Source organism: Eucyclogobius newberryi, unplaced genomic scaffold (genome assembly GCF_026437365.1).
Source record: "Eucyclogobius newberryi isolate DKJ021-1_F unplaced genomic scaffold, fEucNew1.0.hap1 SCAF_2, whole genome shotgun sequence".
NCBI classification, from domain to species: Eukaryota; Metazoa; Chordata; class Actinopteri; order Gobiiformes; family Gobiidae; genus Eucyclogobius; species Eucyclogobius newberryi.
The window spans coordinates 4,261,540-4,267,539 of NW_027315834.1; the positions used below are offsets into that span (position 1 = coordinate 4,261,540).

The following is a 6,000-nucleotide window of genomic DNA, read 5'->3' on the forward strand; positions in this document are numbered from 1 at the left end:
CGCAACCATGTTTGCTGAAGCAACCTGCGCAGATGCTCATATTTGGGGGCGATGGCGGGGGCGATATGTACGGCCGGTGTTTCAGCGGTGAAGTTATAGGCCCGCTTTACTTGTGGGATATAATCATACAATCGTTTTATGAGCAAACATACAAATGAGCGACCAAAAAGTGTGGTTTGTCGCCGTGAGCAAACCAGCAAAGACTCGTTATAGAGCGATGTTGTGTTGCCTGTGATCGCACGTGTGATCGTGATGATTGGAAATATTTGTGGAAACTACAAAACCAAACAATCCAGTGTTCGCTCATTTCCTCATCGGAGCCACGGAGTGGATAGAAGCCGAAGCCCCGCCCCGTCTCCCGCATCCGACGAGTTAATCAAACCGGTGAGATAAACGCGGACACAACACAACAGAGCGATGATTTCTAGATCACTATTTTATTCAATATCTGCATAAGATAAGATAAGATATTCCTTTATTGTCCCACATGGGGAAATTTCATTGGTGCAACGCAGGTAGATACAGAGGTAGATACAGAAGAACAGATCACTTATAGGAAGTCTGAAAAACACTTTCAGTAGAAGATCTACTATAAATAAATAAAAACTCCCATAGACAAATAAATACATAAATACATAAATACCATTGCATGTGATCCCGACAGTAATTGCACATGAATATGTGTCACGACAGCACATGAATTGCACATGAATTTCACAGCAATTGCACATATGACAGAATTGCACATCAGTATTAGGTTGGGTCAGTATTGCGACGGGATAACGTGACGATCTCCGGGTAAGACGACTGTTCTCCGCAGTTTCATGAGTTCCTCCTTTGTGGAAACGCGGTACGAGCCGGGGGGCGGGGCCGGAGCCGGGGGGCGGGGCCGGAGCCGGGGGGGCGGGGCCGGAGCCGGGGGACTCAGAGCCAAGACACATCGCCACGACACGACGAAAACACTCAATCCAGCCGAATAAAGACAAAACAAGTTCATTTAAAGCGATTCCAGTGCGTGTCCCGATCGTTCGTGAAGTTCCTCTTTCATATAAACGTGTATATAAACGTGTACCGACGACACGCCGTACTTTAGCGCGGCCGGAGGGCGCGGGGGGAGGGGCTGGTGGGCTCGCTCGGAGCTAGCTCACGTCACAACAACACAACGAACGCAACGAAAAACGCTCAAATCCAGCCGAAAAAAGTCAAAAACAGTTGAATTAAAAAACTATTCCAGCGCGTGTCCCTATCGTACAGTAAAATAGAAAAAATATACTAACTATATTTACAAAATATAGGAGATAAAGCACAATAAGTGTGAGAAAGAAGAGAGAGCGTTTACACCGGGCTGCCAGCTGTACCAGCGCCTTATGACGTATGTCACATGTATACCAATAAGGCCACTCCAGTGTGAAGCGCTCACTTCTGAGGAAAGAAAACTGTCTGCAAAACCTGTGCCAGGATTTTAACCTGTTACCATCCACCTGTCCGCCGGCGAGCATTTTCCAAATTACAAAAGTTCTCTTACATCATCACTTTTATTTCCGTGGTCAATACCAGCAAGTTATACATCATTTTAAAGGTTATTTTCTCAACAAAACGAATATCTCATTGATTTGAATAATATGCCCCAAGAAGCAATTGCCAATAGTTTGTGAGAAAGTCTCAACTTTTACAAACGCATATCCTACCTGTTTGCTGTTTATGAAGGACGAAACGGCTTTCAAACTGTACATTCTTGTAATTCTTTAATCCATAGAAAAACAATATCCACTTGTATTTTTCCTGAAGTTATCCGATTTCGAGATATTGTCAAGTAAACAAAGTTTTCTTCTCTGGCTCATACTTTTCGTCAGGCTCCGTCCATTACAAATGACCTGTTTGACTTATAAGATGGTGTTTGGCATCGATCTTTTTTTCAGACTGTTAGCTACAGAATGAGACCATCCATGTTGTTTTTAGCCACATAGCATTAGCATTTGGTGATGTAGAAGACTTTGATTGACATATTATTTTAGCCAATAAGAATAGCTTTCGAATGCTGGGCGGGACTAAGGCCTTATTCACACAGAATCGTCTCTATTCACGTGCGTAAAGGCTGTAAAGATTTTTGGGCAGGAGGCGACTAAATTTTATGCATAACGTTTTCTGATTGTATTAGCCTTTTGGACGCGCATTTTGTTAGATATATGTATTATTATACCAATACAAAAATAAAATATATATATATTTTTTCTTTTACCTCTATATGGGAAATTCATGGGTAAACTCATATTTACACATTTTCACATACATTGTTTTTAGCAGTTATAATGGGTATTAGTGGCCTACAAAACATCAAAATGTATGTTTTATGATCATAGAGGAGCTAAAATTGTAATAAAACAGTTTGGCACAGTTGGCACATATTTGAATCACTTCAACAGCACCAAAATGCCTGTTCCTAGAGATCTGAAACTTTACACAGTTGTTGTCAACAAGATAAACATCATGTACAGTGAACAGCATATGCACACAATGAAGTATGTCTTGCTCAGGACCATTACAAATTGACAATATTCAGGCGAGACTAAAAAAAGGATGTTTGGTTTATGTTTGGGCCTCTGTAGTGTAAGTTCTGAAGCCCTGACAGTGTGTCATGTGCACATCTGCAGAAACTAGAAGGCCTAAGCTTTCTAATGATGCATCACACTCACATGTGGGCTGTAAGATCCTCTTTTAATAAGCAATGCCATTTGGGTCCAACCATAGTGCACAGGGCGAAATAGGCGGATGGTAACAGGTTTTTAAAATATTAAAATTTTTATTTTTTTTAATCCGACCTACAGACCTGAATTTTTTCCAATGTTACCGGAAACACACAATTTATTTGGGGGGCCTAAACTTTTAAGTTGAGCCGACACACTTAGCAAAACAAAGCTAGCATGCGTTAGCATCAGCCTTTTCCTATTGAAACATGCAACTCGCGTCAAGACCCAAAATAGTGCATAATACATTTACGGACCCTAACATTTTTCATAATAATTCTTATTCTTTCCAGTTCTATTATTTTATTGACCTTATTCCACCCCGCCCACTTTTTCCTCTTTTTCCCATGAATCAGCACATCCGTTGTAATCACACTTCTGGTCCAGGGGAAAATCTAATAAGTAGATTGATGTGAGTAAAATTTCTAATTTTCATGAGACCAACAAGTCAACAATGCAAAGATTCTCTGAAAGCAACTTTCTGTGTAGAACTTCTTTTCTCCAGAGGTCGACAGCCCTATGTTTAGTAATACAACCAGAAGGAGGATTACGTTGGATGGCAGCGCTCAGACGGGCTTCTGGAATAAGGTGAATACATGTCTCAAACTAATTAAATAATAGATTCAGGGTTCAGAATAAGCGGTATCGCGTCGCAAAATGCAACGCAATTTCTCTCAAATGCGATGCATTCGTCAGAAAAAAGTGTTGTTGTATCAGCGTTTTTGCGATACAAAAATGCATGTTCAATTGTATAACCAAAGCGCCTAAAAGTACTGATCACTCGTCAATCGATCGTCAATAACGGCATGACACATCTGAGACGCTGTGTGGACATGACGAGTCCTGCTGCTGTCACAGATCGCGAGTCTGAAAGTGGGAGGAGCCACGTGCGGTAAAGTTAGCGTCACAGATTCGGACTTCCGAGGTCAATAGCTCCTAAACACAAAAGTCTTTGCAGATCATTCACATGCCAAACACTCATATTTACACTGCCAAGTGACACAACCTCGTTTTTAACAATCAGATGCGTAATTTGGGCGCAGCGAATTATACTGCTCTGAATGTGCAGCCGGAGCCGTGACACATGCTTAGGGACCGTCATCAAATGTGCAGCCGGAGCCGAGATGAGAGTACTTAGGGACCGTCATCAAATAGCAAAACGAAAAATGGAATGGAACGTCAAATAGAGCGGTACAATTGGAATAACACATAAAATACACCATGATGGACGCCACAGCAACCTTTATTTTTCCATCAGAAGCTTAATACATATTTTTTGTGAGTGTAATGACAATTAATATGTAAATGAGTAATCTGATTGATGATGATGATATGGAAGAAAGTTGTAAATTAGGCAATCTGACTGTGTTGATTAATTTGTTCAACAACTAATTTTATTTCCAAGTTTTCAGTTTTATTTTTAAACACATTTTTAAAAAGTGTTTAAAAGTTAATTTGTTATTTTTTTTTTTTAAATAGAATATTACAAATAAATTTTAAATAAATAATCGAGTTATATCAATTGAAAATATTGATTGTTAGTCACTTTCGTGTTTTGCTATGCAATTATCAAATTGCTATACAAATTTGGACAAATTAACGGATTGTTTAGCAGCACCGCTATACAAGTGAAAATCCTTAATCTGAACCCTGAGATTAAATCGTTTGATTACAGTCCGGAGATGTTAAAACGCGGTGCAGAGGAGCAAAGAAGTGAAATAAATGCAGAAAGTGAAGTCACAGCGACACCAACTTGGAATTGCTCAACGCTTGGCCTCATGATGAAAAAGTATAATTCAGGTACGATTTAAATGTATTAAGAAAACATTAGTTGTGTTTGGGTGAGGTCAAGGTCAAAGTTTATTTCTAAAGCACTTACAACTTTAAAAGACCAAAATGCTGTACAGAAAAGTGCAATAAAATACATATAAAAGTGAATCAAAAATAATGAATCAGTTTGTGTTAAAAGGCCAGAGAGAAAAAGTATGTTTTTAACAAAGATTTGAGAGGCTCTAGTGTCTCAGCAGCTCTAAAATGCAGAGGCAGGCTGGTCCCGAGCTTGGGCCCCGCCACAGAGAAAGCTCGGCCCCCTCTGCGTTTCAGCTTTGACCTGGGCACATCCAGGAGGAGCTGAGAGGTCAGTTGCTCATGTCGCAGAGCTCGGCCTTTGGACCCAGAGCCAGGTCCTGAACATGAGACGCACTCTGACAATGAAGGAACTGTTCCAAAGTGCTCTAAAGTGAGGGGCCCCGCGGGGCCAGTCGAAACGTGGCTATTGCCGATTGTCATTATAACACATCAACAACAGCAATGGACCGAACCGCTCAAACGTCGTATCCCTTTTTCTCTGTTCTGAGTGTGTGATTCACATTGTGTGTGCGGAGGAGCAGGCACATGTGCAGGTCTGGACAGGAGCCTCTGCCGCAGGATCTGGGCCTGATCAGACCTGCTTCACACCTCCAACAGAACACGCACTTTATACACTTTTATTTCTACCACTAAGCTAAAAAAACCTGCAGCAACTGACTTCAAAAACACTCCGCCGTCACTGAACATTGTAAAACCTTTGGGAGAAAGAACTGAAATCACAAACAAACGGAACTCTATTTTACGATTACACTGCATTCCAAATGATTATGCAAAGTGTGTTCATAAAGGTCATTTTTGTTTGTTTCCCAGTGAAACTCACAGATGGTATTGTGTGCCCGGGCTCTTTGGGTCAGTGACATCACTCTCAGACACTTGGGCCAATTAGTTTATCAGGTCCAAATAAAACAAAAACGTTCCACATTATTAAGCAGACAACCATTTTCAACAACATGAGAAAGAAAAAGGATCTCTTCAGTGCAGAAAAGCATCCAATTGTTGAATGCCTTGGATAAGATATGAAAACCTTAGATATTTCACAAAAACTTAAGAGTGATTCAGAACACACGCAGATTTGTGCAGATAAAGGCACAATGAGGAAGGTTTATATATCAGATTAAGAGAGCAACTGCAGCAAACGGGTATTTGAAGCTGACGGTGCCTCTGGAGGCCACGATCATCAAGGTGTAGATCCTCCAGAGGCTTGAAGTTAAACATAAACCTTCTATTTGGCCTTTAAACAACGCTCACAAGAAGAACCTGCTCCAGTGAGACCAGAAACAGTCTCATTCACTGATGAGTGTAACCCTGGATGGTCTAGATCAGTGGTTCCCAAAGTGGGGGTCGCAAAGCATGAGCTGGGGGTCGCGAGATGATTTCAAGAGAGTGG

The 6,000-nt window shown here is 41.0% G+C and overlaps 1 protein-coding gene across 4 annotated transcripts in view; it reads right to left on the minus strand.

The window, feature by feature from the left end:
* Positions 1-6,000, minus strand: part of tjp2a (tight junction protein 2a (zona occludens 2)) — a 72,001-nt gene that overhangs the window by 63,013 nt on the left and 2,988 nt on the right. The gene's annotated exons all lie outside the window — the stretch shown is intronic.